Genomic DNA, 10,427 nt, shown 5'->3' on the forward strand with positions numbered 1-10,427 from the left:
TTATTGTTAATGCATAAAACATTTATAAAACTTATGTATTACTTTGAAAAATTTTTAAGTCCCATATTGTGAATTATGCATATTATTGATGTAACATGAGTATCGCTTCTTGAAATGCAAATTGATTTTGTGTGTCATAACTATGTATCACTCAATGTCTTAAAAGAAGGTCATTCTGATAGGAAATGGACAATAAAATACATTTATGTGACTTTTATCCTCTAACTATTCATTTAATTAATTTCCTCAAGGGGCTGGTCAACTTCCTAACATGAAGATTCATAAACATTCTGATAAAATGTAAATGTAATGTTCCGATAAATACCCTTTGTTGTTTTCTTGGAAAATAAACTTAGAAACACATTCATTGTTGCAAATAAGAGTCGTATTTTGCATGATAAGTAAATATTGAATTTTATGTCCTCTTAATGTGCCTAATACCTCATTTATTAACTTATATAAATTCAAGTAGTATCTTGTACAACAGACAACAAAAAAATGAAAGTCACTTGATAAAGAAAAATTAAATATTTCCTGTTACACAAGTGTTTATATTTCCAGTATTTTCAGACATTTGCCTTATTAAATGAGTACTCATGCTAAATTATATATGCATGCATGCCAAAGAATATTTTAAAGTTAAATGTTATTATTTACAAAACTTAAAAGACATAACTGTACATAAATGTTACACAGTTAAGAACCTGCTTATTTGGTTGCTTTACAATGGTTGACTTATTTGCATCCCCTCAATTTGAACATCACTTGGAACTGAAGTTCCCATCCATTCTTCACCAAGATTTCTGCACAAGTACATTGTTGTTGCTCTGGTAGCCTAGTGTCAAGAAACTGTGCTGCAGTCTCTAAGGCACACGGTTCAAATCCACAAGCTTCTCCACTGGAGAAGGATGGACAGTCTACTCTTGTGTGATTAACTGCCTCTGAAAACCTTCTGGAGGGTCAGCTATGTGTCAGTTCTGACTCTGTGGTGAACAACAACAACAACAACATATTTGTGGTTTCATTATGGCAAGGAGCATCACTAGCCCTCCTGCCTGGAGTTGCTGAATTAGCAGTCACTGATGTACAAGACAGTACTCTCAAAATAAATCAGAGCCCTACTATCTATCAATATAGTCCATAACTGCCCAGTAACCACTCATGTTGGATCCAGTCAGATATAGGGTGAATGTTGCAAGACAGCCCACCCCTACCTCTCATTTTTTAGTAATACTCCCTAGAGATATGCTGAGATAAGGAGTCTCTATTGCTCAGGAGGAGATTGCAGGAGAGAGATGTTAACAGTTTAACAAAGGTGTTGAAATGATAGAGATCTCACAGTTTAAACACTATTGCATCTCATGACCTTACATGAACTTTATGCCTTTCACATTACACTCTAGAGTTGGTATCAATGTCATTTTATGGTCCGGCCAGTTCCTTCCATTGTGGCAGTTACTATTCCTTGTGTCCAACCTGCTTGGCATCTATGGGTCTTTGCTTTGCACAAGGGGGACCCTGCTTTATATACACTCATGCATGTACTGTATGTATCTCTCAAAGGACTCATTAATACAATTACTGGGGAGAAGTCAGATGGCAGTAGAAAAGAATGGGAAGAGAAATTATTTTTACTATTTTTTTCACTTTGTACATAGGTGTATACTGCTAAAAAGAAAATTAAAAGCCCTCAAAATAGAAATGAAGCAATGATTTATAAAGACATGAGTCTTCCAGTATTTCTAGTAGCAAGAAGTTTTGGTTCTTCCTGGACAGAAAAGTCTAGGTTCCTATCTAATCAAACCATTGTATTAAAATGCTAACAACCCTATTACTGAATTTAGTTCTATTCCATTTTTCTTTTTTATCTAATCAGGTTGATTTATCTACTCCAAAAATGTTAGTTGCTGGTATATTATCAGAGTCCCTTAGTAGTGATTATCACGACTAATCACACATGATTAGTTAACCTGATTACTAACAAAGGTTGAAAGTTCATGTCTACTCAAAGGTACTTGGAAAGAAGTCCTGAAGATCTACTTGGAAAAGAACCTTTGAAAATCTTATAAAGCATAGGTCTCCTCTGATGTCCGTAGGGTCACTGTGGGTCAAGGTCAATTGTCAGCCTTTAATACTGGTAAGCATAAAACAAGAGTTGACTATAGTGGCTTTAACCTACTTTAGAAGGATAACAGATTTTCTTCAGTTCTACAATTTTCTGTCACGTTGTTGTGCTAGGTGTGATTGAGTCAAGTACTACTTAGAGGGACCCTATTAAATACAGATGTGAACTTTGTCCTAACATGTACCATCCTTACAATACCTGACACATTCAAGCCCATTGCTTCAGTTGTTATGTCAATCCACTTCATTGAGGGTCTTCCTCTCCTTCATCAACCCTCCACCTTTCAAGCAGGATGTGTCTCTTCAAGAAATAGCATCTTCTAGCACCATGGCCAAAGCATGTGAGATAAAATTTTACCATCTTTGAAACAAGCACTCTGGCTACATCTTCTCCAAGATATAGCTGCTTGTTCTTTTGGCCAGCCATCCTTGGAATAGTCAGCACTCTTCTCCAACTCTGCAATTAAAAGGCATCAATTCTTCTGTCATCCTTATTTATTATCCAGCTCTCAGATGCATAGCATGTTACTGAAAAGACTGTGAATCAGCCACACCTTAGTCCTCAAACTGATATTAATGCTCCTCAATAATTTGGAGAGGTCCCTAAACTAGAAACTTTCCCAGGGCAATAGATGTCCTTATCTCCTTACTTTTAGCACCAAGTATTTTGGCTGTGGATACAAGTAAGATGAAGTTGTTAACAGTCTCAATTTTTTTCTCTATCTATGGCATCCACTTCCTAAACTGCATTGTAACTCATGGTTGCTGTTATGCCGAACACTGTGACCCTGATGTGCCAAATGCAATATTGGTCACCCATGGCAGACTGTGTTTGGTGGAGCTCCCCAATTAAAATAAGCCTGGAAGCAAGAGTAGAATCCACTTCTGAAATAGCTTGCCTCTGGAAACCCTACGAACTTGGAGAAGTGAAGAAAGTTATACAAGTGTTCAGGTCTTTTTTTCATAGGGTCACTATGAGTTGCCTGTGACTCGACAGATTTAACAACAACAAAATGGAAACTCTATGAACTTGGAGAAACGACAATAGTCATATAAAGACATCAAGTCTTTTGTTCAGAAAGTCATTATGAGTTGCGCTCTACTCTACTGCAATTAACAACAACATAATAATGTTGCAGTGTTTAACCTTCTGCAACAAGTTCTTCAAATCCTCCTCCTTACAACTTTCTGCAAGGAAGGTTGTATCATCTGCATAATAAAGGTAATTGTTGAGTTTTTCTCCAATCTTGATGGCACATTCTTCTTCAGAGTCCAGCTTCTCTAATAATTTGCTCAATTACAGCTCAAATAGGTATGGAGAAAGGATACAACCCCAACACGCACATGTTCCAATTTAAAACCATGTAGAGGAAGACCTTCGATGAGATGGATCGATTCTGTGACTGGAGTGGTGGGAATAAGTGTGTTTGAGATGGCTAGGTTGGCACAGGATAGAAGGGCGTTTAGAGCTCTTGTACATAGGGTCGCTATGAGTCACAAACGACTCAATGGCACATAACAACAACAAGAGTGTTCCCTTGGATTACTTGGAAAGGGACATCATATTCAGAGGGGTGGAAGGGCAGCACTGGAGAGGAAGACTCTAATGAGATGAATTGATATGATAACTGGGGCAATGGGGGTTGGTGTGTCAAAATTAGTGAAACAGGTTCAGGACAGGGAACGGTTCAGAACTGCTGTACATAGGGTCACTGTGGGTCACAGGTGACATAACAGCAATCAACAAAATATTATATTGGTTGTTTTTTTTTTAATCCTCTTGTTTAGAGTCAACAAGACCTCATGGGGGCCTATTTATTTGAAATATTGTTGTTTTTGTATTTTGGAGAAACATTCTTTTAAGTGTTATAGCACTCTTCTGTCAATTTGCTGTACTGAGATAACCTTAGGCTGCTGTAATGCTGAATATTGTGCCATTGGGGTGTCAAATGCCGTAATGGTTGCCCATGTTGGATAGTGTTTAGTGGAGTTCCTAGTTTAAGACAATTTTGGAAGCAGGAGTGGCATCCACTTCCTAAACAACATGCCTCTGGAAACTCTATGGATTTAAGAAATGACGATAGTTATAGAAAGGCGTCTTTTGTTCATAGGGTGTCTATGATTTGTTCTCACCTCGATGACAATCAACAGCAACTGTCCCCTTGCTCTGTTCACACAATAGCCTCTTGGTCTAGGTATAGGTTTTGCACAAGCAAAATTAAGTGTCCTGGAATACCATTCTTCTCAATGTTAGCTATAACTTGCTATGTGATCCACACAGCCAAATACCTATGCACAGTCAGTAAAGCATGTTATTGTTGTTGTTGTTGTTATGTGCCGTTGAGTCGTTTGTGACTCATAGAGACCCTATGTACAACTGCTCTAAACTCTGCTTTGTCCTTTGCCAATCTCATTGTCTCTGACACACTCATCCTGATTGCCCCAGTCACCGAATCAGTCCTTCCCCTCCTGTGCCTGCCCTCCTCCCTCCCAAGCATGATGTCCATCTCCAAGGACCGGTCTCTCCTTACAACATAACCAAAGTATGTCAGACGAAGCCTCAGAATCCTTGCCTCCAAGGAGCAGCATGGTTTAACCCCCTCCAGGATGAATCTGTTTGTTTTCTTAGCAGTCCATGGCACTCTCAGCACTATTTTCCAACACCAAAGCTCAAAAGCATCAATTCTCCTTCTGTCCTCCCTGATCATTGTCCAGCTCTCTGATGCATAACAAGTGATTGCAAAAGCATAGACAGTTTTTTATTATTCTTTGCTTTCAGCTAGAACCTATCTGACATCAGCAATAGTATCCTTAGTGCCATGACCTCTTCTAACTTCAGCTTGAACTCCTGGCAGTTTTCTATGAACTATTTTAGGCATTTTTGACTGATCTTCAACAGTAGTTTGCTTGCATGTATATTAACGATATTATTCAATAGTTTCCACATTCTACTGAGTTACTTTTCTTTGGAAGGGGAACAAACATGAATCTCTTCCAGTCAGCTGGCCAGGCAGCTGCCCTTCAACTTCTTAGCACAGAATGGTGAACATATAAAGGGCTGCATCTGTCATTTGAAATGTATCAAATGGTATCCCATGAATTTTAGGGGCTTTTTGTTTTGTTATTGTCTTTAGTGCAGCTTGAACGTCTTCCTTCTTTACCCTTGGGTCTTGCTGTCCTATAGTTTCTATAAAATTTAACTCAGATATCTGAAGGATGGCTGTGCCTTATGTAGAATCCTAAGGCCATATCTTCAGTGGGATGCAAGAGAGGAAAAGTTAAATTTTTATAAAATCTCTTCTTTTTTTAGAATGCCTCCTTTGTAAGCCAATTAATTTTCATTTTTACTGAGGGAACTTTTGTTATAATTGATCTAATATTACCCTTTAAGGACTTCCTTTCCCTTTCCCTTCCAGATATTTTCCTGTTAAGACAACTTGAAATGTTGGCAGTTCAAACTTAAATGTCACCTTTGAGAACAACCAGGGGGCCTGTTTTTATAAAGCGGAAAAATCTGATAAAGGAGGTCTGGTGACCTCCTGAGTAGAGTTGTGCTCCCAGCCCACAGGTAGTTTGAATCTACCAGCTGATTCGAAGGAGAAAAATGGACAATCTCCTCCTGTGAAATTGGTCTTGGCAACCCAAAGATCAGCTATCAGTCAGTTCTTACTTAATGTCTATGAATCTTCTGAAAGTTAGGAAAGAGCCCTGTGTTGTTCAAAGAGGTAACTATGTTGTTCCTGGAATTGTGTACACTCCAGTTCACATCTCACAGCTCACAGTGCCAGACACAAGGTCCTTCTCACCACCTGCTGGCTGCAGAGCGATTAGTAATGCAAGCTTAGAGCTAAAATGAGTTGTGTAAACTATGATAGCTTTAATGTAGGCTGTTAGCATATTCAGAAGTGAACCTATATGGCTTTATCTTTTTTTTTTTTTTTGAGATCCTTGATCACACACCCAGACCAAAACCTGGAGCTCCACGCAAGGCAAATGCCATACCTGCCAGAGAGGGTTTCAGTGGCTGATTTTTCTGAAGTAGATAACAGGCCTTTTTTCTGAGATGTCTTTTGGTTAGCAACTAGTCATTAACAGCACAAACACACACACACACACACACACACACACACACACACACATACAGAGATCACTTACCATGTTTATAAAAATTGAATTATAATGTGTTCTGGAAATAAGCATTGGACTTAATTTAAATGAAGTTCCATTCTCTGATTCTCGTCCAACGTGAGATTGGCATATATGATACCCAAGGTTCCTCTTAATTATTTGCCTGCTTGCGATACAAAGAAATCCCAACTAGAGTTCCAGAGTGGAGAGTTAGCTTGGCCTGAGGGTAGAGCCCTGAAGGCAGGTCCTGATGACAGAGAGCAGGTAGAGTCTCCCAGAACCAGCATAATTCCTGCTGGACACTGAATGCAAATGTGCTGCTTCTCCCGAAAATCTGAGGGGGAACTGAAATTGGAGGAAACAGATGCTGGAATCTGACGATGTTGTTGTTCTTGCTGAGTCTGAAGAATCCCTTCAAGAGCTAGTAATGAGAGGAGCTGAAGCTTGTGTTGATTACAGACTGCATCAGAATGTAAAAATGACAAAAGGGCGGCGTGGGGAACCGGCATGTGGCCACCACAATGCAAAGCTGGAATAAAAGAAGTTGAACGAAGAGAAGGGATTCTGGATCTAAGTTCCCTGGACGTCAGGAATGGAGGCAGTCTGCAGCTGACAGAAGTTGGCAGCAGGCCTGCTGGGCTTTGGGAGGTGAAAATGCCACCAGGAGGCTGTATGAGAGCCCCTACTAAGGTCCTGCAGGTGCAGGGTCCACTTTACTGTGGAATCAGGAAGGAAAGGGAACCACATGACAAGTAGATGAAATAGCACCCAGGCAGGGGACGGGAGAGGAACACTCTGGAGCACAGAACTGCCACCAGAGTGGACATGCACAGAAAACACCCTGTCTTCTTGGGGAGGGTGTAGGTGCTGTGACCGTAAGAGCCATGGAGGAGGTCAGAGGAGGCCCTTTGGGAGTGTTTTGGGAACCAGGTGAGGAGAACAGAGGAGACAGTCAGATAGCAGCAGACGTCACAGCCCCTGAGAATGCTGGTTGAGAGGAACGAAGGTAACAGGCTGTGCCTCTCTGTCTCTGAGTCTTCCCTCCATTGTACCCACTTCCTGTATTTCACTTTTTCTCACCCACTGAGGTGTTTTCTCCCCACTCTATGGTGTTGGACTAACAATGAGTGTTGTTGCTGCTGCTATTGAACACCATTGTGTTGGAACCAACTCATAGCTGACCCTGTTGTGGGTTTTCAGAGGTAGTAAATCACAAGGGAGGAGATTGCTCATCTTTCTTCCAAAGTGCAACAGGTGGATTCAAACTGCTTGCCTTTGGGTTGGCAGTGAGACTCCTTACCAGTCGGCCATGGGAACTCCCTGCTGTTGCTGCTAGCTGTACTCAAGTAAGCCCCAGTCACTGGAACCCCATGCCCAATAGGACTTTTGCCTCAGAAAACCTCAGAACCTCCTATGAGTCACTCTGGAGTACCTTGGAAGGATGCACTTTCTGCATGATCTTAGCTACAGGTGGAAGAGTCATATAAGCAGTGGAGCACTTATATCCTCAGTGCCTTGTTTCATGAGTGCATGTATGCAGCTTGGCTGTTTCATCTGAGCATGGCTGCTATGCTATTCTGGTTCCTTCTCTCTGTCATAGCCAAGGCTCTTTGTGGTTCTTTTTTGCAATCAAGCTGCATACCATCTTCATTGCTCAATGTGCCAGGTCTCCTCCTCTAGGTTCCTGTTATACTTCTCTTTACTCTCTCCTTTGCAAAGTTCATCTGCTGTTAGAGACCTCTGAAAAGTACTGAAGAGCAACCTTGTCAGTCTGGAGACTAAGGTGTGCCTGACACAGGCTATAGTTTTTGCAATCACTTGCTGTATGTCAGCTGGACAATAACCAGGGATGATAGAAGGAGAATTGATGCCTTTGAGCTGTGACATTGAAGAAGAGTATTGAATATACCATGGACTGCTAAGAGAACAAAGAGGTTCATCCTGGAGAGGGTTAAACCAGGCAGCTCCTTGGATGTAAGGATTCTGAAGCTTCATCTGACATACTCTGGACATGTTGCAAGGAGGGACCGGTCCTTGGAGAGGGGCATCATGCTTGGGAGAGTGGAGGGACATTACAGAAGAGGAAGGCCCTTAATGAGATAGATTGATTCAGTGACTGGGGTAATGGGGGTAGGTGTGTCAGAGACAATAAGATTGGCACAGGATAGAGCAGGGTTTAGGCTGTTGTACATAGGGTCACTATGAGCTGGCACAAAACAACAACAACAACAAAAATCTTTCAAAACACACTGGGTCAAAGTCTTTCTAAGATCTTCCTTATCTCAGCCAGTGCTTGTTTAGGGAGTGAGGAGACAGGTCTATACAACTCCTTCCGAGGCCAAATGCAGGCAGCTCTGTGTCATATTCACAGGGAGTAGCACTGTTAACCCAAAGCTGTGTTTCTCTGGCCATGCCAATCCACCAACTGTTCTTGGTGAGAAAGATGGGCAGTCTCCTCCTTTGCAATTTACAGCCATGGCAATACAATGGAAGATTGAGTTAAAGCCAGTTCTGACTCGATGGCATGATAAGTATATATACATCAGGCTTAGTAAGCCTGTGGTCACTAAAATATTATAAAAAGAAAAGTCATGAACAATCCAGAATCAAGTTATTTCTTCCCCCAAACTGATTTCCACCTACTTACTTTTACTTAGCAACACTCAATCATTTAACGTTAGAGATTTATTACTTAATGTGACTGTTTCAGAGTGCAAATGTGTATGTTTTTGCCAGTAGTCATATAGTAAATCATTGTCACTCTAGATGCTTGGGAGTTTTAGCTTCTGTCCCTACAGAGTCCTGGGGTTTAAGACACGCCGTAGATAAGACTTGACTGAGAGGGAGAGAAAATGAAAAAGATGGTATGTATGACAAGCACTGTGTTTCTCTGGACCTATTTCCATATATATACACACACACACAAATGAATAATAAAGCATTGGAGTTTTGGTTCCAGTATTCCGGTTCTTAGCTCTTAAAATTCTTCTTGCCTTTCCATGCTACCCACACAAGTGTCCATAATGTGTTGTTCTGGTTCCCGTTATAACTTAAAGGAGAAACTTCCACAATGTCCGGAGCCCTTGATGTCCTGCAGATGAAGGAGGAGGATGTCCTCAAACTCCTTGCAGCAGGAACGCATTTGGGCGGCACTAACCTTGACTTCCAAATGGAACCATACATCTACAAAAGGAAAAGTGATGGCATCTATATCATAAACCTCAAGAGGATCTGGGAGAAGCTGCTCTTGGCTGCTCGCGCCATTGTTGCCATTAAAAATCCAGCTGATGTCAGCGTCATATCCTCCAGAAATACTGGCCAGAGAGCTGTTAAGTTTGCTGCTGCTACTGGAGCCACTCCTATTGCCGGGTGCTTCACTCCTGGAACCTTCACTAACCAGACCCAGGCAGCCTTCCGGGAGCCTCATCTTCTGGTGGTTACTGATCCCAGGGCTGACCACCAGCCTCTGACAGAAGCATCTTACGTTGACTTGCCCACCATTGCCCTGTGCAACACAGATTCTCCTCTATATCATGTAGACATTGCTATCCCGTACAACAAGGGAGCTCACTCTGTGGGTCTGATGTGGTGGATACTGGCCCGGGAAGTCCTGTGCATGCGTGGCACAATCTCCTGGGAGCACCCATGGGAGATCATGCCTGATCTGTACTTCTACAGAGATCTGGAAGAGATTGAAAAGGAAGAGCAGGCTGCTCCTGAAAAGGCTGTGACCAAGGAGGAGTTTCAGGGAGAATGGGTGGCCCCTGCTCCTGAATTCACTGCTACTCAGCCTGAAGTTACAGACTGGTCTGAGGCGTCTAGGTGCCCTCTGTGCAGATTCAGCAGTTCCCTACTGAAGACTGGAGTGCTCAGCCTGCCACTGAAGACTGGTCTGCAGCCCCCACCTCTCAGGCCACTGAGTGGGTGGGCACTACCACAGAATGGTCTTTAACTGTCTTTTAAAAAGTGGAAATAAGGTTGACGTAAAATAAACAATACATTTCATAAAAAAGAAAAAGAAAGTGGGTTGGGGGTGGGGAGACACTGTTCCAATGAAGCTGACTGAGGTTAAGATTTTGCCTGCTTTAAATCTGCCAGGATTGAAAAACAAAAACAAAACACAAACCAACCCATAATCAAAAAATCACAAAACTCATTATAACAGCAAACTACCA

At 41.7% G+C, this 10,427-nt stretch overlaps 1 pseudogene; it reads left to right on the forward strand.

Moving 5' to 3' along the window:
* The first annotated feature begins 9,322 nt into the window (after nucleotides 1-9,322).
* On the forward strand, nucleotides 9,323-10,215 carry LOC102852092 (annotated as a pseudogene).
* The last annotated feature ends 212 nt before the right edge of the window (nucleotides 10,216-10,427 follow it).

The sequence above is a fragment of the Elephantulus edwardii genome, unplaced genomic scaffold (assembly GCF_000299155.1).
Source record: "Elephantulus edwardii isolate Elephantulus edwardi_28Jun2011 unplaced genomic scaffold, EleEdw1.0 scaffold00060, whole genome shotgun sequence".
In the NCBI taxonomy this organism is placed as follows: Eukaryota; Metazoa; Chordata; class Mammalia; order Macroscelidea; family Macroscelididae; genus Elephantulus; species Elephantulus edwardii.